This window comes from Schistocerca piceifrons, chromosome X, assembly GCF_021461385.2.
Source record: "Schistocerca piceifrons isolate TAMUIC-IGC-003096 chromosome X, iqSchPice1.1, whole genome shotgun sequence".
In the NCBI taxonomy this organism is placed as follows: domain Eukaryota; kingdom Metazoa; phylum Arthropoda; class Insecta; order Orthoptera; family Acrididae; genus Schistocerca; species Schistocerca piceifrons.
This window is the reverse complement of record NC_060149.1, coordinates 668,785,596-668,807,072: the sequence shown is the minus strand read 5'-3', so window position 1 is coordinate 668,807,072 and position 21,477 is coordinate 668,785,596.

The following is a 21,477-nucleotide window of genomic DNA, read 5'->3' as shown; positions in this document are numbered from 1 at the left end:
CTACTGGCAGCACTATTGCCCCGTATGCCTTGAAAAGAGGTTTGAGATAGTGCCAACTGCTCAAATTACACTAGAGCTATCACGGAACGCCGCATCTGTTGTGACTGGGGCTGATGTTCCTTAAAATACGGACAATGGCAGAGGCTGAGTTAGCTGGTCAGTGAGAGCTACAATGTTTGACAGGTGATAGGGTCCCCCAGGAAAATAGCAGGCAGGTCAGGAACGAAGGTCATTGCCCACTCGATATGTTTTCCAGGGGTCTCATAAATTATGTGGAGGCTCTGCCGGCGGCAATTGTGTACATTGGGTGCACTCCACTGCAAATCGTGGCTCATACCGACACGAATGATGCCTACCGCCAGGGTTCACAGGCCACCCTCGGTTCCTGTAGAGGCAGCCAGCATCCTTTGATGAAGAATACTAGCTACGCTCGCGAGATGGAAGCAGCGCTAGTTTTACAGCATCGTTCCAAGAACCGATCATGGTCTTTTGGGTTGTAGACCAGTGGAAAGTTTAACCCAGAGGCTCAGACGATTCCGTAATGACTTTGAATATGGATATCTTGACCTCCTCTATCTGGAGGATAATTGTTCAAATGGCTCTGAGCACTAAAAATGGCTCTGAGCACTATGGGACTTAATATCAGAGGTCATCCATCCGATAATTGTAGGAAGGCTTTTAATAGGTCAGGTGTGCATTATAGGTAGTGCAGGAAGCGGCTCGTAGGGTAACTGGGTAACGTGGCGTGCACATCACATGGGTTTTTTGGCTAGAGAAATCCCTCGACATGCCCAACTGGACACGTTGTGGTTTCAGGCGAGGAAGAATAATAGCTTCATTAATTAAAGAGCGTAGCATTCGCCATGGAAGATCGGACAAATAAAATGTTGATACAGTATTATCCAACAGTAGAAGTGTCAGTGGAAAGGCCCCCGCACTTACCTCGTTTATAAACGGTACTAATGGCCACATAGTACTGGGCTGAAATTTAATGCTTTAGGAATAAAATTGTAAATTCAGATTGAAATATATACTGCAACGATAGTATGAATGCCGTTGATGGACCCGTGTTTATAATCGTTAATACCACGATAATATCTAGTGAGGTTAGTATAGATTCCGAATGCAAGATAATTCTGATGAAGTTAAGTGTTAAATGTGGAACAAACATGGTAGTCGGGTACGTTCAGAGCCCCCCTGCAGCTGGAGGAGAAGTGACGGTACGTTTGAGGAGAATCTTGGAGAAGGTTGAGAGAAAATTTTTTGGCCGTATTATAGTATTAGAGGGAGCTTTCAGCTTAACAGCTATGGACTGGGAGACTCAAGTGATTCCGAAAGCTAGTACGGACAAGGAATCGTGTGAACTTGTTCTAAATACCTTATCCAAATATTACCTTGAGCAATTAATCTGAGAAGCGACTCTTCAAAGTAACATGTTAACTCACCTGGTCACAAACAAACCCAAACTTTTCGACTCAGTTGACTAAGAACAGTGAATCCGTGATTATAAGGCCGTTATAGCGTCATTTAATACGGTTGTAACTAGAAATTTAAAGAAAGGTAGCAAGAACTGTCTGTTTAGCAAGTCGACAGAAATAACATATCAGACTACTTGGGCGGTCAACATGAAACATTAATTAAAAACTTGAATATACAGTACTTATGTTCCACAATAACATTTATTTAATAGTTCGTTAAGAATCGGCTTTCGGCTTACTAAGCCACCATCATGTAGCTTAATACTACACAGATAGCCAACACAGTTTCAGTGAGAGTTCATGCCCGTACAAAGATTTTTTTGTTCAAGGATATGTGACATTTTAAGTCCACATCAATACAAAAACACAAGCATAAAGTAGTACCCAAAGCGGCTCTGAAAAAATAAATCTTATATTGCTGTATGTTCAAAGATTAAAAAGTATATGAATGTACATGCCAAAGATATTGCACAAGTGAGTAACATTAATCTCCAGCAATGGACATGTTGAGCATAAATGGACAAAGCTCAATAATATTGTACAACACTTCCTAGACAGTTATGTACCGAGCAAAGTTGTGAGTGTTGGGAAAGCCCCGCCGTGGTTCAACAGCCTTGTTACAAAGGTGCTTTGAAAGTAAAGAGAGCTTCACTGCAGATGTAAACGTAGACATAGCGTCACAGGCAAACAGAACCTGAACGAAGGCAAAATTAGCGTAAGGGGAGCCATGCGCAAAGCATTCAACGAGTATTAAAGTAAATTTTATCTACCTGTCTGACAGAAAAGCTTAAGAAATTCTGGTCTCATGCTAAATGAGTAAACGGATCAAAGGTATGTCCGGACTCTACGTTACTATAATAGAAGAATGACGGAGAGAAGGCCTAAATACCATACTCCATTTTCCAAAATGGTTTCACCGAGAATGCTCGTACAGCGATTCCCCCTTTAAATAGTCGTACGAACGTCTAAATGACAGATACATAAATAAGTTAACGTGGTATAAAAAATCAACTGAAATCATTCAACGCCGCGTGGAGTGGCCGCGCGGTTAGAGGCGCCATGTCACGGATTGCGCGGCCACTCCCGCCGGAGGTTCGAGTCTTCCCTGGGGCATGGGTGTGTGTGTGTGTGTTGTTCTTAGCATAAGTTCATTTAAGTTGGTTTAAGTAGTGTGTAAGTCTAGGGACCGATGACCTCAGCAGTTTGGTGCCTTAGGAATTCACACACATTTGAACATTTTGAACATTTGAAATCATTCAACAGGGGAAAGGTAACTGGACCTGAGGGATACCTATACCATTCTACATGGAGTATGCAAACTAACTTGTTGCTCTTGTAGTAGCGGTGTAATGTAGGTCGCTGAAGGTGAGAAGCGTTGCAAGTATTGCAAAAATTCGCAGATAATTCCAGTTTTCGAGAAGAGTCGTCGAAAAGACGCACGCCGGCCGCTTATGTACCCTCCGGTAGTATTGGGCAGGCGAGTGGCCAGGTACTACACAGGGTGTTCATAATTTCAATGCCTAGACCAAGAGATATTACGACGCAACCAACAACAATATATTTAGCCAAGCAACGAGGCGTCGAAAACGCATATTAAATGATTAATAAGCAAGTGTAAACATGGCCGTTGTGAAAGAGATTTAAAAAAATCATCTTCTTCAAAGTCTGTTGCAACGAAGATGGTTTGAGGTGTGTAGGAATTGCTAGTGAGTTCGGATTTCACCATGGTTTGGTATAGGATGTGTTGCGTGAAATGCTGCTTCATTCTTTTCATCCTAGCAGAACATAGATTCTGGGAACAGATGATAATACACCTCAGCTTGAATTTGTATGCCGGGTTCTGCAACAGACTAATGATAAACCTCAGTTTCCTGATGTTCTGTTTATGGACAAGGCTCAATTGTCCTTACTTGTATGTATGGATGGATGAAAATCTATTACAGTTTGTGGTAAATATGTGGGCTACAATTGTGGTCGGCCATCTGCCTGGGCACTAAATGTTTCCTCCTTGTCCCAGGTGGTCAGTTTACAGGCTCTTGTAGCAAGAGCAATTGTTGATGTTATTTGAGGAGGTATTGTGTGTGTGTGGAAGCTTATGGGACTTAACTGCGAAGGTCATCAGTCCCTAAGCTTACACACTACTTAACCTAAATTATCCTAAGGACAAATACACACACCCATGCCCAAGGGAGAACTCGAACTTCCGCTGGGACCAGCCGTAGAGGAGGTACTCCTACTTATCAGACGGAGGAGGTAGTTCCAGAGTGATGGGACGCCGGCGCACTTCACTGAACCAGTGTGTGCAACATGAACTCGTACTTTCAGCAGTTACATCAATGACGGTAACTAATTGGTTCAAATGGCTCTGAGCACTATGGGACTTAACTACTGAGGTCATCAGTCCCCTAGAACTTAGAACTACTTAAACGTAACTAACCTAAGGACATCACACACATCCATGCCCGAGGCAGTTTTCGAACCTGCGACCGTAGCGGTCGCGCGGTTCCAGACTGTAGCGCCTAGAACCGCTCGGCCACCTCGGCCGGCGGTAACTAATTGTTGTCAAGGTTCTCAGATAGACGGGGATGGCAATTTGGTTACGAGGATTCTCTGTCATAGTCACTAAATCACGAAGTTATGTGGTAGGTATGCAGTGATTGCAAGGGGTGAGGCTAACAGTGAATGAAGATAAGCATTGTACTGAGGCAGAGCGACTATTAGAGAGGTCACCGCTTCCATCCCAATTAACAAATTATTGCACATATCCATCCGCATCGTGCTGGTGCTGCATGGTAATCTTATAAAAGCGTCAATGGCTGATGTCGAACTGTAGTGGCGTAACGCGAGGGGGCCCTCCGTGTCTGCAGGTCAGGCATAGGCTCCTCTGAATCCGTCTGTCTCTGAGTCTCCAGGTCTGAAGTTCGACGCTGAATGTTCCACTTGAATATCATTCCCCAATTCCTAAGATTCAAATGTATCTACTCCAATGCCAAAAACCCGAATCGTCAAAGAAGTGCATTCCACCATGTCTGGTGACAGTTTTCTCTGTGCCTCTAAAATTTCCTAGCCAGTCACCTGATTTACCGCCAACACTGGCCAATAATATAATTCTGTAATGCCTTTCATCTTCCCTTCGGTGCTTCCATCAAAACTCGGCCCCCATTCATATTCTTTACTGCCTTCCTTTGTCTAAAAAGTGGAACACATGACTTACTGCAGAGACCGTCTGCAGTGACAGACGGTGTATTTCTCACCAGTTCGATTTAGCCATCATGAGAAAACCAAAACGAAAGAAATTTTACTTTCTTCTCGTTGCATCAAATAAAGTCACAGTCGGTGGTGTTTTTCGGTACGCTTTCTAACGAGGTTGTATGCACCCAGAGCCTACGCTTTTGCACGCCCAGAGCAGAATTCTCTGAAATCCCTCACAACACTGACAAGTTTTTCTCACCCATCTGAGGGCGCGCGACGTGGCCCGCATGTTGAACTGGGGGGAGGGGGGGGGGACTTAGTGGAGGATTGCAGTTTGATTTTAGCTGTTGTGTTGTCCTCATCATCATTTCATCCTCATCGTCGGCCGCAAGTTGCGCAGTGTGGTGCCAACTGCAATAAGACTTGCACTTGTCGGCCGAACCCGAATGGGACCTCCCGACCAAAAACTCCGTACCAGCATTTCATTTCATTTTCACCGCAACTGCGTCCTGCTTTATTGTCATAGGCCATGCCAGTCTGTGGAATGGCGCTGGCCTGGTGACTGTCCATCTGCCCACACAAAACCTGTTCTCCTGCTTTCCCTCTGCCCTGAGTTCCCTGTCCCGGTTGTAAAAGGACACCGGCTCCTGCGTCCTAATGGAACCACCTATGTGGTGGTGCCTCGCTCCTAGCGCTCGTCCGGCCCGTACGGCACATTGTTCACCTCTGCACTTCATGATATGGCACGCATGAAATCCCAACAGTAAAGAAATGCGCAGAGAGTTAGTGCTGCCCCTGCCATCACTACCAGATCCCTCCTTTCGATCCTAAGTGCAAAATGTCTTTAGCACGCTACTCCGCTCCATCTGCACTTACACCGATGAGATGTGGTTATCTGGAAGGGCTAGCCACCTCTCATGACCCCTTCCTTGCGATTAAAATTTTTCACTGGTGGTGACATACTGAAAAAACTGCTAAGGTGGCTTCTCCACAGCAAAATTTCGAGGGTCTCCATTTCGTCAAACTATGTCTGGTATTAGTTTCTTATAGTCTGGGATAGGATACAACATCCGACGTACATCTGCTGTAACTTTCCATCCGGACCGCATCTGACCTAGTCTCTCCTAGCGTTAACCTGTTTCACACGCTACGGTTTCTGCTAGTACGGCAAACGCTGGCTTCTCGATAACCCACGAAGTTAAATGGGAGCTTTGGCACTCTAAGGCACATGTTGCGACGACGGCAACTGCCGTTCGGCGACCGTACGTCGCCGCGATTTGGCATTGCAGAGGCCGGTCCCCGTATGGCAAAACTGCTGTGTTCCCCTGTCGTGGCCTATGTGAGACAGTGGCGGTCCTCCAGCAATGCGGCGAAAGCTGGACGACAGGCACTTGGCGAACTATACGCTCGCCACTACTTCCGTTTTTTATTGTTTGTGTATAGCTTTTGTGGGTAAACTGCCGTTGGTATCGACACAAGAGGAATTCAGTGCTTTGGTACAGGAAAAGCCAATTGTACATAACACGACTACAGACATAACAAGGGTCATATTGCCACTACGAATGCCTGGAAAGGATTGTGTATATCTCTTAATGAAGGATTTTAGGTTTAGGCACAAGAGAAAAACGGGTGCATATTCATTAATATCCGTCTACTCAGTAACTTCAGTATTTAAATTTAGGACTATTTTCTTCATTCCGATTCAGTATTTTTCTGAAAGCTGAAATTCTTCTCAATTATTGAAACTGTAGTACGTATTGCTTTTCTTAATCCAGTTTGTAGATGTTTCGTCAACAAACAGAGAAGCTCGTTGACACTTGTGACAGACATCCAAAAGATTTTTTTTATAAAAAAAAAAAAGTTTCAAATGGCTCTGAGCACTATGGGACTTAACTTCTAAGGTCATCAGTCCCCTAGAACTTAGAACTACTTAAACCTAACTAACCTAAGGACATCACACACATCCGTGCCCGAGGCAGGATTCGAACCTGCGACCGTAGCAGTCGCGCGGTTCCAGACTGTAGCGCCTTTAACCGCATGGCCACCCCGGCCGGCTTTTTTTTATCATCTCCTAGACGATGTTCCTTAGTTCTTCAAACAGGAACTGAAAAACATCGAACAACTGTCTTTGTAAACACTGGTGAACTATCGGCATTGAACGCTCAGCTAGCACTGTCACAACTTACAATGGCTGTGGAGAGCATAAGCCAACAGTTATTCTGCAACACTGCTCCCCTCCCCCCCCCCCCCCTCCCTGGAATCTGGAATGCAGAGTTTTTATTCATTACAAAACTCACTCCTAAAACTGATTTCCCATGATGAAGCTAAATATTTCACGTAGCCAACTCTAGCATTGCATGGCTGATCGCAGTGAGTTGTTGTGTCGTGTTAGTTCCTGACACAGACAGGATGGAGGCAAACGACCTTAATTTTTTACATAAAGTTATAAAAATTGTTTGAATAAAATCTTTTAATAGTCAATATTGCAAATTAGTAACATTAAATGTTAACCAGTTTCAACTGATTATACAGCCATCCAACCACCTTCAAATATTTATATCAAAAACGGCAAAGGTAGTTTTAGAATCTTGCCCTTCCCTCCTCCCCTGGATCAAATTCTGCGGACAACCATAACAGTACTAACGCTTTTACGTCACATGCCCCCACTCATGAACGGATATAGACATCAATGTCTTTTCGAAGCTAAAACGTTTTTCGAGCCTTCAGCTAAATTTCGACGGTGTAATGTATGGCCTAAAACTTAGCGAGCGCTAAGTTAAAAAGGACTCACACTTTTTCATTACAACACTTGCGTATCATGCACGCTTGCTTTACTTACAGTGAAATTTCATACTGACCATGTCAAACAATGATAACGTCAGGTGTACGTTACGAAGTTAAAATGTTACCCCGTCACATATAAAAATTCAGATATTTATAGTGACTGCTTTTCTTAAAAAATCGAACCAGAATCGTGTGCTTGCAAATAGAGTTAAATGTAAATCGTCGTATGCAAATAGTGCGTAGCTTAAGATATTGCTAAAGACAGTCACGTAAATGGTTAGCTTGTTTCCATATTTTTATTGATAAAGTGTCTTATAATTGAAAATTAACACATTCCACATCATAGTGCAGTATCAAATTTCTGAGACGCGGAATAGAAAACAGCTTATTACGTGAAATGCGGATCTTTCTAGCAGAATATCATACTATTACCAAAAACTACGAAAACGACAGCCTACGCACTCAAATTTTTAAAATACTACGAATGTCGTACAAGTGACGTCATAGTTGTTTTAATCTTTAAACAATTGTATTTAGATGTCTGACTCGATACACGTCTCGCGGCCTTTCCCGGAAGAAGAATATTTGGAAACGGTGATTATCCGACTTGCGCGGGAGATAGGACCTAACGTCACCTGTGAGGCACGCCGACAGATAACGTGTGTCACGCAGCACGCTTCCTGCCACGAGGATCGATTCGAGATATACTCCACGCTAACACGCAGGGGCTTCCAGATAAGCCAGATCAGTGGAAAGGTCGCTCGAGTTAAGCCTCCGCCTCTGATATCAAGATTCTCCTCTTCCGGTTCCCGGCCCGGCAGTAGGTGTTGCTAACCAAAAGGAGTGCACGTTGATTCTACATCGCAGATGTTCTGCTCCGTACAACGTAACAACACAACAAAAACTCGTTCATTTATGAATAATTCCCGCAAAATGTATCGTTTAGTTGGGCAACGGGCGTGAAATGATAATGCATATACAACTTTTCTCATTGAGGGCAGATTTTTTTGAAGGAAGCCTTTCACTCACAGAAGAGAAGATCAAGATCCGTTTAAGTATTGACGCCGAGAGCCGTTAAACTGAACCACTAAGTATAAAGAACCAATGGGAACATGCGATACATGTGAAGTACAGATCGGGAGCAAAAGAAAGTTTAATTTCAGATTTTCTCTCCGCCATCATTGGAAGTAAGTAAAGCTGTTCTCAAACGGAAGATTGGTTGAAATATCGCAGTGCTTTACAAGCCATGATAAAATTGGAGATGCTATGTTGTAACCTTCCACCGATCTTTGAATTAACTTATCTAGACGGTTACAGACTTACACGTATCGGTATCAGAGATAAAAAGATAAATATCATAACAAAAAACTAAGACTGAACACAGAACATTTGGGAACAGCATTCAACAGATTCATACCGAAGAACGCCAGAGCATTTATGAAAACGTAAATCTAATAAAATCATGCGTTTTACAGTATCAAGGAGAAAATAGTAGTAGTTATTGTCGTATTCGTCCACGGAGAACTTTTAAAATGATATTGGACATGTGCTATTAAAATTTAAGAATAAAAGTCATAGTTCACATACACCGGGTGTCCCTCCTAAGAGTTGTGAGGCGCATTTTCTCTGGTGTTTCGGCAGATATTTGCAATTTCGTTTTTACATTGCATAGCTGGAGTCAGCCCAAAAAATTGCTGCTCGTCTCGTTTTTCATGCGACGCCCAGTAACAACAGAAAGCGTCGGTTTGTTTCCCATTACAAACAAAACTATCTTTAAATCGGAATTTTAACTGCCAGTTCGAAAGAGCGCTCCCAAATGAGTCTAGTCCGATATTCGTTTTATCGATGTGTCTCAACAGGGGCAGTAGAACACGAAAAATAAACAGCATCCCAGCAACGAGTCGGTAACGCTGTGGATGGTTGGTGGTAACAGCGCAGGCTAGGAGAGTGCTGTTTCTGCAGAAGTACTGGTTATTCTTGGTGTTTTACTGTCCCTGTCAATACCTATCGATAAAACGAATATCACACTGGAATAATCCTGTATCGAAACGAGGTTTTCGGCAAATAATTTAGTACGCTAAGAGGCATGTACTTTGGTATACTTGTATCAATCGAGATATTGAAACAAGTATGAATTTTTAACAGGAGGATATAGTTTTTTTTAACAGCATCCTAAAGTGCTTGAGAGGACGAATACAGTAATTTGATTGTTAATTCTGAGGCTGAAACTCTTCGCAAAAGAACCGCGAAATGTACTACAGTGGGAAAGCGATGGTGGCCAGAGTCAGCTACTGCGGTGTAAACACCGCTAAGCAGAGCTCTCAAGTGACGTTCCGTCGTTATATGCAACATGACAGACCTACGCAACTAACATTAAACCTCATTGCCCGTACGAAATAGATACAGGGTCAGTTATAACTTTTGTGTATGGAACTCAGGAATTTGCTAGCTTCTGGAGTGTCAGACGGGGCATAGGAAAACTATTTCAAATTTGTGTCCCACAGTGGAATTTCCTATGATGCGGTACAATAGGTTTACGCTTCACGGTCGCTGTTGTATCTGACGAAGCCAGCGTGGATTTTCAGCTGCCCAGGAGCGCATGTTAGGTACATTTACATTAACGTGGTTCGTAAACATTACTCTGTCGGCAACAATGTAGTGTCATTTCCAAAACTATGCAGACAAAACCAACAAAATTCTATAGACTTTCCGGAATCAAATCCCCCGAGTGCCTGACATAGTAACATATAATAAGCGTGCAATTTATGTCGATGTAAGATGCGAATGACATTCCTCTGACTGATCCCGCTATTTCTGTAGTGCAGACAAGTGCAGTCGAAAGGCTTGATACAACGACGTAGCCTGGCATGAACGTGTTTACAACGTAACCGGTCCCTGCCGGCTTCCCCTTGAATTTCAGAATATTTCTCGGATTCCTTTACGAGTTTCAACGTCAACATTAACAAGCATTATATCACCGTACTCGTCTTTTCAAGTGCTTTCGGATGCCTTTAAGAAATATACATCATTCTATTTAAAGAAACCATACTTGCTTCAATATTTCGATCGATACTAGAGTTAACACCATATCACATACCAAAGTAGTGCCCCTTAGAGTACTATCATTTGCCAAAAACTTTATTTCGATATCGGGAAAAGTTCACGAAATAAAATGGGCGTGACATCTTATGTGACTCTCCCTATGAGAGTCCGAAGCAAAGTGGTATAAGTACTCTTCTTGTAGTTTTGAGAAAACTATTATAGTTTGAGAAAACTAAAGTTAAAATTCATAAGGTTTGAGAATTGCCTTTAGATCGCAAAGTGAATATTCATTTTTTTGTGTATGTTAGAGATAAAAATTCTTTGTAGCATCTTCCCTTAGCGTGTTTGAATAACAGGTTAATATAGACGATCAGTTTTATATCATAATTCGCAAAAGTCTGTGCACACTTGTATCCTTTTGCTTCCAAAATATTTTTAATTAGGAATAATGTGATATATGTTTTCTCTATAATACTTTATTATAAGTTGTTATCTATTCAGTTATCATAACAAAACACTTATATAATCTTACATGAATGATTGCTTTTTGTGCTTATAACATTGAAATAAAATAAGAAAGAGTACTGTTACCGCCCTACCTCGTTACTGAAAGTATTTCTCACCATCCTGGTTACTTCCCTCTTCTCATGTGTCATAAAAAGGTTATCTACATAATATACAACATAAAATGTCGGTATGAGCCTACACAAACACAATGCATTTTGTTGACACAGCATTTTAAATAGTGCTACCAAATACAGATGTTTATATACATAATCCGATTCCAGAAAGTCTTTCTCACCATCTGGTTCCAGTACCTCAAGCGGGTCAGTCCTAGCTGTTGTTCTTGACTGTCCTTCTTCATATGGAAGCGAGCGTAAGAATCGCTGATTGAGACGCGTATTAAGTGGATGCAGTTTCAGAAGATTTTTGTATTTAGGAAGCTTAATCTTTGGAGAGTGCTTCGTGAGACTTTTGCTTCTTCTGCCAGGTTTTGTTAGATCATATACGATAAACTCATATACAAGGGCGACATGTATCTCTTCGGTGCTGTTTCGTGACATATGCTAATTAGTTTGCCGGCCGGGGTGGCTTTTATTTGTAGTAATGTATGTGTAATGAAATTAAGGTGTCAGCTCGAGGTAATGACTACAGCAGCGCCACTCAATGTCAGGCTGTCAGATCATAAAGACTGGCAGCAGTGGTAATCCTCACGAAAAATTCTGAACTGTACTGAGGTGTCTTGAACAGTACTAGGGAATCAGGCCTCAAGAAGACTTAGACTGACTATAACTAGATCTTGGCCCTTGGGTTTTAGTGGAACAGGCAGTGTAAAAATCAAATGGCTCTGAGCACTATGGGACTTAACTTCTGAGGTCATCAGTCCCCTAGAACTTAGAACTACTTAAACCTAACTAACCTAAGGACATCACACACACCCATGCCCGAGGCAGGATTCGAACCTGCGGCCGTAGCGGTCGCGCGGTTCCAGACTGTAGCGACTAGAACCGCTCTGCCACCCCGGCCGGCGGTGTGTTTTGTGATTACAGTTTCTTAGTGAAGATATAGTGTGTTTAATAGTGTGTATTTAATTTAATTAAAAGATAAATCTAGTGCAGTTCTTTACTTAAAATCCTTGCTCTTAATAGTATTAGTTGACATCATTATGACATTGAGCTACATCTATTTTGTGTGGATTTGTGTAAACACAGAAAAGAAAGAGAAGATAGATAAAGCGAGTACAAGAATTTTAAAGAGCTAAGACATCAGTATTTCGTGACTGGGTCAATTAATAAGGCAATGTCAATAATTTTCAATGAAAAATATCAGTACTCAAAGAATTCAATATAAAATGCCATTATAAAACTAAACTTTCTCAAAGTTATTCCAAATTTACCGGAATCAAAGTTTAAAAGTATATTTACTTTGAAATATCAGAAAATGTTGTTTAAGAAAGTGAATCCTAAATTAGAAACAGCAATTCGTACTAGTTTCCACATGGCTCACTCAACAGAAAACTCAGAAAACTATTTACTTACAGCGAATTAATAAAGGATTGCGTGATTGCAGCAGCTGAACAAATGTTTCCAGGAAAAGCTAATTTATTTAAAAGCACCAGTCTCTCAGCAAACACTGTGGCTCAAAGAATAAATAATAGTGCTGAAAACATATTAACTCAACTGTCGGAGAAAATTCTACACTCAGATTGTTCTCTTTTGATTTGGATGAGTCAACAGATGTTTCAGATATCGCATAGGTGTTAATTTTTGTTCCAGCGATACAAAAATTGTAAAGTGTGTAAAGCGCCTCTTCACGCTCATAGCACTCATGGCACGGCCACGGGAGAAGAAATTTTTTAAGGAACAGAAAATGCTGTTCAGAAGGCCAATCTTCAACGGAAAAACTTAAGGTGTATCACAACTGATGGTGGCAAAAACATTTGTGGGAAAAGTAAAGGTGTCGTTGGCCTTGTGTCAAAGGCAGAAGAAAATATCGGTGGCTCAAAACCATTAACCGTACACTGAATCATTCATCAGAAGTTTTGGCGCGGAAAATGCTTGGATATGTCAGGAGTTTTAAAGCCTGTCAAGTCAACTGTTATTAATTTAAGATCACATGCTCCCAGTGATCGTCGATTCCGAGCGTTTATTGAAGAGAATGAAGAAAAAACTCACCATACTATACAGCAGTACACTGGGTTTGCTATGGAAATTTTCCGACACAATTTTTTGAGTTCCAAACAGCAACTGAAATTTTCTTGAATGAGAGGAATCGTCCTCTGCTGAGTTACAATGGAATGAGCATCTATGGAAGTTCCCATTTCGTAGAGATATAACTAAACATATGATCGACCTCAGTTTAAAATGACAAGGAGAAAACCAGCTACTCCTTGACTTGTATATTCATATTAAATCCTTTCGACAACAATTTGTCTTATTTCAGTCTGAACTGAACAGAAAGGTTTCATGCATTTTAGTAGATTGAACTAAAAGGTTTCATGCATTGTAATACATGTCACACATTCAGTCAGCAATCAGCGATCCATTTCCGGTAGATTTCGAAGTTGAAACTTTGAGTTGTTTAAAAATAAATTTGAAGTCTCGTTTTTCAGATTTTGATGAAATTGCAAACGATATCAAAATCAGTCAAAATCTTTTTAACGCCGATGTAGAAGCCCTTGACCCAGAGCTTCAAATGGAAATGGTTGATTTGCAATGTAGCGATTTTTATAATGAAAAAATTTTAATTCGTCGTTGCTGGAATTCTGTAAGAGTCTTCCACTCACACAGTTTGATCAGTTGCAGAAATTTACTTCTGGCTCTTTTTTTTCGCTTTCTGCATTACTTATCTCTGTGAAAAACCATTCTCCAAAATGAAATATACGAAAGATATTTACAGATCCAAACTAACTGATGAACATTTGAAGTCGCTGCTGACAATTTCCACTACTAAACTTGATTCACAACCGCAAACAATTGTTCGTTCCTAAATCTTTCTCGTGAATGCACTCGTAAAGTAAGAATGTAGAATAGGTCAATGCGTTACATTCCGAGAAAATAGGTATTCAGACAAGTTTATAAACAGAATTGTAACTCTTTATTTATAGCACAATACATCCTGTTTCAGAAGAAACTAGTCTAAAGACATTTTCTTGTGCTTGTGCTTCAAATTTGCCGGAAAAGAGATATAGCATTATTGTTAATTAAATTCTTAGCATGTATATCCACTGCCTTATGGGCATATTTAATGAATTCGTGTTAGTGCAAAGAAAAACCAGTCCAAAGTTGCAAATTTTACATTTTTTATTCACTCGATGACATATTCAAAAATGGCATTTCCGAAGATGTGAAAACCATATCAAAAATGTGCAACGTACAGTTACAGAACACAGATAACTAAGAAGAATTGTTTCAAGGCTTTTGACAAGATCAATCTGTAGTCTTTTGTTTTTTTGTTAACAAAAAATTTATTTATGATACTATACTGTACAGTACAATCACCGGTCAGTTTTACATATTCACATACCCCTTTACCTTAAACACAGACTTGAACACTTTCATTAGAGTTTATTTTACTTTCATGGTGATTATACAAACTACTCGCAGTTAGTATGCGCTGTAACTGTTCGATGCACAGTTTTGACATGGTTTTCACATCTCTGGAAATACCATTTTGGTCAATGTTGTAAGGTGGCTATAATTTCGCACCTTACAAGCACTCATCTACATACTTTGTCATGATTCTCAACTGGAATTGGGCATCTTTTGATAGGTTGTACATCTTATATATGACGTATATACGAGTATTTAAAGAATACTGACATTGTCACGTACACCTTGTAAATAGTTGTTAACGCTTATTGCATGAAAGGTGATGGAGTGTCTCTATTATCAAAACGGCGTAATGAATGATTGCCTATACTAGTAGAGCTTGGAATGCTAGTGGAAATGAAACGGCAGGCGTAACTCAGGCCCTGGGAGGAAAAGCCCACACAGGTGTGTTCGTTCTGCTTAACAGAGGAAGTAGCCCTAGCCGGACGGTCGGGGCACCTGAGCGCTGAAGCACAACAGAGTGGCGGCTGGCCGGTATTGTAGCTAGGCCAGAATGATAACCGGAAACTCTGAAAATCTTGGACGCAGCAGAGAGGAATAAGGAAGCGTTACTTCGGAAATTACGCAGGGGGGTTATTTCCAAGGATTTTTACTCTGAGATGCGTGCCATTGTATGAATTCCTAATTAACGGGGATAGGTTTTTCCTCGCAAACTTTCCGCGCTGGACGACAAAAGACTAAAATGTGGTTGGTCGGCGTTCGGAAGGGTCTGTAAAGAGGGAGAATATTCCGTGGTTTCGACAATATGATTCGCCTTCTGCAGTTATGAGGGAGGGGAGCCGAGGCTTTGCTGGGAAGCCAGCGGTGGAGAGAAAGAGGTCTTCTGTTTTGAGTACCCGTGTTTGACGGTCACTTAGTATCAGCTTTTGTTGGGAACAGACGGACTTGCTGTCTTTGCTCTCAGAAGATTTTATAGTTAGAACGGTTAGGCATTGTAGTGTTGCGAACTTCCACGTTTCTGGAATTCGCCTCCAGGTAGGGAGTCGTCATTGAGTATGCAGCGTTCAATGATTGAGAGCACTTCTGTTTATACTCACGTAGAGACGTTACCTGAATACCGTCCTTGTGGCTGGGAGTTCGCGTTTCTTGTCTGTAGAACACAGAGAGGAGAAGACAATATTAGATTATACTAGTCAGAGGACCACCTTCTGCCGTCCTAGTGTTTGAAAGAGTTCATTTTGTGGCTGGAGTTCTTCCTTCGTCGCATACGTGTACAAGAACCATCACTCCAATACACCGGACGCAGCACATGCGGTGATATTGCTAATTGCTTCGGCTTATTAGGGCTACAAGGCTAAATAGCTGTGATCACGTAAGTTGTTTTTTTTTCCACTGACGTTGTACTCCACTGTAGATCATTCTTGAAAGTAGTGTCTTCTAGTGTTTTGGTACGTAGATTATGTCAGTCATCTCGTGTTATTTATATTAGATTGCATAGCCATAAAAGGGGCAGATTTGGGCAATTGGTCAGTAATATTAGTTAGGAAATATAAACATTTGTAATATAAAGGTGTTTTTTAATCTACAATAAGTTTATAAGCAGAAACAACATTTATCATTTAGTAGTTACTAGTTCCCTTTATCATTCATTTATGTTTAGGTTGTAATTTATATGTTAAAGAGCAACAAGGAGGAAATAATATCACAGTTATGAGATCCTAAGATCTGCTTCAGGGGGTAGTCAGACAGGGCCAAATCTTGATTTGCGCACATACATTTTACACCCGCCTGGAATAGCATCTTAGAATGTTACGATGATTTGAAAATGGGTCTCGGCCAGAAACTACTTATCAAGTTGATAAAACATGCTGGAGCGTCGTGAATTCATGTCAGTTAACGACGACAAAAAGGAATTGGATTTCATAAAAAGATACTGCAAGGGAAATGGTTACCATGCACCAGCGAAGAAAAGATCTTACAGAATCGTTGCAGAGAATTTGCAACATCGTCGCGGAAGCTCGAGTTGTGGTACTGATGTGAACAAATGTGCGAGAGGCACACTGCGATCAATACAGCAGACTGAATACAGCACTGTCGGAGCTTCTACTTCGCGAAATGGTAGTTTATAGGAGAATGCGTGACTTAGTGTTCATTAAGTGGCCAAAGAGACCAACCCAGGCCGGAAGGTTTTTTTTATTGTTTATTAAAGACTGAAAACAACAAAACAGACTCCTCATGCGAAACATCGTTCGTTAAGCGAGTCAGTTTCTCACATTTTCTTCTACTCGTTGTGCGAATCACTCGTTATGGGAGGTGCTCGATAAGCAAAGTTCGGCTGTGATAGTAAATTTAACACTGGTTCCCGTCAAATCACCGAAGTTAAGCGCTCTTAGGCTTGGCTAGCACTTGAATGGGTGACCATCCGGTCTGCCGAGCGCTGTTTGCAGGTGGTGGGCACTCAACCCTTGTGAGGCAAATTTGAGGAGTTACTTGATTGAGAAGTAACGGCTCCAGTCACGAAAACTGACAACGGCAGGTAGAGCGGTGTGCTTACCATATGCCCCTCCATACCCGCATCCAGTGACACCAATAGTCTGAGGATGACACGGCGGTCGGTCAGTACCGTTGGCTTTTCGAGGCCTGTTCGGATGGAGTTTAGTTTTAGATAGTGAGTCCACAATCGATTATATTGAGATAGGGAACCAGTGGTCGGAAAAGCATATTTATTGTGTCATGGACATGTACAGAGTACATCACATAACAACAATGTATCTCACAGCAGTTGTTCCAAGTGACGACCCCCAGTCTCAGTGCATGCATGACGACGATGCATGTTCTGCCACATTGTCTCAACAATCTCTGGTGTCTGTTGTACCACGAAACAGGCAGCTTGGACCCCAGCAAGCAGGTTTTGATTCGTTTCTACCAGGCTTTCATACAACAACGTCTTGACTTAAGCCCAGAGGTGAAAGTCCAGAGGTGTGAGATTCGGCGATCGCACTGGCCACGGGAAAAGAAGTGCCCTTCCTGTCCAACGATGAGGGTAGGTGTCGTTCAAGTGTTCGTTGACATTAGTATCAAAGTGGGCTGGTGCACCGTCACGTTCAAACCACATCCTTCCGTGGACAACAAGGGATACAGCGTCCAAGACCTGTGGCACCACATCTCGCAGGAACGCCAGGTAATGTGGACCAGTCAACAAGGGCGCAACAAATAAGGTCCTATTAGGTTATCTTGGACAAAGCCCACCCATACCTTGACAGAGAATCGTTACTGGTGGCCACCGTTGTGGGTAGGGTGGGAATTGCCCTCACTCTACACATGGCTGTTGTGGCTGTTGAAAACATCATCACGGGTGCATGAGGCCTCAACCATGAACAATGCGAACTGCACCGAGTTCGGCACGTTAACACTGTGGCGGACAGTCCAATGACAGAACTGAATGCGGGGCTCAAAATCCGTTGGTCCCATTGCTTGAACACGTTATTCATGGTAGAAGTGTAATACCTTTTCCACGAGTAATCTCAACAGAGTATCCTTCGAAGTGTGTGTTTCACGGGCCAGTAGATGGGTGTTTGTTGCTGGGTGGTCTGCCGCACACCATCTCCTCAAAGTCTGGTGTTCGACATTTCTTTGGCGGGAACATCGGTCGGCTCTGTGTGGCGTGAACGACCACATCTTCCCTAAGTTGGTATCCACGGAGAAACACTTATTCCATTTAGCCGGCCGCAGTGGCCGAGTTGTTCTAGGCGCTTCAGTCCGGAACCGCGCAACTGCTACGATCGCAGGTTCGAATCCTGTCGCAGGCGTGGATGTGTGTGATGTCCTTAGGTTAGTTAGGTTTAAGTAGTTCCTAGTTCTAGGGGACTGATAACCTCAGATGTTAAGTCTCATAGTGCTCAGAGCCATTTGAACGATTTTTTATTCCATTTAGGATAACTTCTGTTGGGAAAGCGTTCTCTGTATGTGCGTGCTCCTTTACGGGGACTACATCCTGCTGCACTAAACATTAACCCTTCCTGCTTGATTTTTTCACCCCGTACTGCCACTGCAGTCGTAATATTTGCACTGAAAATAACATCTATTACATATACTGAAATTACGCGAAGGCTAACTGTAAACTAAATACTTAAACATATTACACCATATTACAAATACAGTATAACACTGAACATGTCACATTTTATCGTCACTTAGACCCTATATTTCGTCAAGGTATGGTACTTTCCGAAGCATTCACCCGGATATAATACTGGTTTCCTGAAGCATGTGCTGAAGTAGTAAACAGTTTCCTTGTGGCACCTTTTACCTTCCAGTTACAGCACAATCCTTACTGTTACGATTTACATTGAAGTAAATGAAGTGTGGCTGCTTTTATAGTCTCTCCTTGTCACACAAAGCTGGTCTTCTCCTCTTTCTTCCGTTTATGTTCCGTATATTTCCAGCCAAAGCTTTCAGAAGGGCCACTCTGTATCTCTTGTAGCTCAACTTCGGTTTCTGGTTGGAAGTAGCACCCAACTGTATTGAATGAAGCTGTTGACTACTGCTACCTCCGCCGGCCGGTGTGGCCGTGCGGTTCTAGGCGCTTCAGTTTGGAACCGCGTGACCGCTACGGTCTTAGGTTCGAATCCTGCCTCGGGCATGGATGTGTGTGATGTCCTTAGGTTAGTTAGGTTTAAGTAGTTCTAAGTTCTAGGGGACTGATGACCTCAGATGTTGAGTCCCATAGTGCTCAGAGCCATTTGAACGATTTTGAACTGCTACATCCAACAGCCAGAAAAATGTTTTACGCCACTACTTTCTTTATTTCCTAATGAAGCTGTAGGATGCACAACACTGGTCACTACTGCTACTAGTACTGCTACTACTACTACTACTAGTACTACTTCTACTTGTACACTCTGAGTGTTCATCTCTATCAGTTTCTGTCAGTTTCTGTATTTTGATCTTCACTGGAACTGTTTTGTGTACTATAATTACTATTGTCATTGCGCAGATCACTCGTATCACTAACGCTTTCATCCAGTAGCTTCAGTATTGTCTTAGGATTATCATGTAAATACTCCATATTTGTTGTTATAGCTCCGAACACCGTCTTCGCCCTTTGAAGTGAGCTAGAAACGTGAAAACGAATAAATAGCGGTATGCGTTCGACAAATGCGTTTCCTCCTAGTTGCATTGCTTACCAATAGATGTCAGAGCACAATAAAATACTGCGGTGAGAGGCCCGATATGTGAGTTACAGAGAAATGAAGTTGGTGCCGGACGACACCCGACATGCGAGTCTACTGCGATATTTACGCAGTCGGGGCTGCCCCGCCCTTCGAGCGCTAAGGGTCAAATGCACGTCTGTCAACTCTCGCGACGAGTGACGTTCCATCTTCGGCTGCGCGTCATGTACTGGACACAGTAACACACCTCGCCATATACACACCACAAGCTGTCTGTTGCAACGGACAACTGACACCAGGGACAGTGGCGTGCGTGCGGCACAGGTTATTGAACCGGTGTGACGCATGTGGTCATCATGTGACGCACGTGCTACGAGGTAACAATAAGTTTGTACAGTATGTCTGGCGGTCAGGGGTGTACGCTGTTTATCACCCGCTATATGTTCCAGTATACAACAGACACCCGGGATCTTTGCGACAATGAGGCAGAACTGTATGCGCCTTTGTAATACATGCATCGAGACTAGTGGTCATCGCTTTGAACAATTACTATGAGTTACACAGTTGTTACGTAGTGTAAGCAATGTGTGTCCATAACACAATAGATATGCATTTCCGACCTTTCAGGTTTAGTTTGACAAGGATAGGGTAGATGTAGAGCCGGCCGCTGTGGCAGAGCGGTTCTAGGCGCTTCAGTGTGGAACTGCGCGACCGCTACGGTCTTAGGTTCGAATCCTGCCTCGGGCATGGATGTGTGCGATGTCCTTAGATTAGTTAGGTTTAAGTAGTTCTAAGTTCTAGAGGACTGATGACATCAGATGTTAAGTCCCATAGTGCTCAGATAGATGTAGTAGATACTATCCCAGCGTTTGGTTGAAGCGATTTTCTAAAACTACGGAAAACTTGAATCAGGATGGCCAGAGGCAGACGAGAGCCTCCATCCTCGTGAATACAGTTGATGTCTGTTAAAAACAGCGCAACCTGATTCGGTTAAGGAAATGAAACTTCCAGAAACTTTTATTTATGTACACAAAACGCCTAGGGGTTATCCGATCCACATATCATGTAGAATGTGCTGACAGAGAGACAATGTTAGTAGCCAGATCAGAGAGTGAAAGAGCAAACATTTGCACTTCATTTTTCGCAGAAAACAGCGGTAGTTTCGAAGTTGTTCAACACAATTCATTTATTCTATAGACATTAAAGTACGACCCTCCAGAGAAATAAAAACTACATCGGACTGGGACTCTATGTTCATTGTTTGGAAGGCATTGCGTTACTACTTGAGTAGTCTGCTTACGATGTATGGATCGACTTAAGTCCTCTGTCTGTCAGTAGCACTCTCCCATCTTTTCACACTCAGAGGGTAGAGTAACATCCGGCAAAGGTACCCCCCTCCAGCACACAGCTTTAATTTAACAGGCACGTTGATTTCAGTGCAAAATCTGCTCAACAGAATGATGAGCCTCGAGATAATTTACGAATACAATGTAAATCGAATCCGAAAGTCGTTGTGTTTTTGTTGTTCTTCGGGCGGTCAAGCGACTTTGATGATGTCAGAAACAATATCAGGTCGTGTCTAGCAGTGTCGTGTGAGGGGACACTTCAGTCCGACCAAACTACCTGGCCAAATCACGCCGTCGGCCCGGATAGCTCGTCAGTCGGTTTCACCGACAAGGGAAGTATATACCCAATGGTGCTAATACATACTGAGAGCTAACAAATGCTGCTATAGTACGATGCGATTCTCAAACGTTA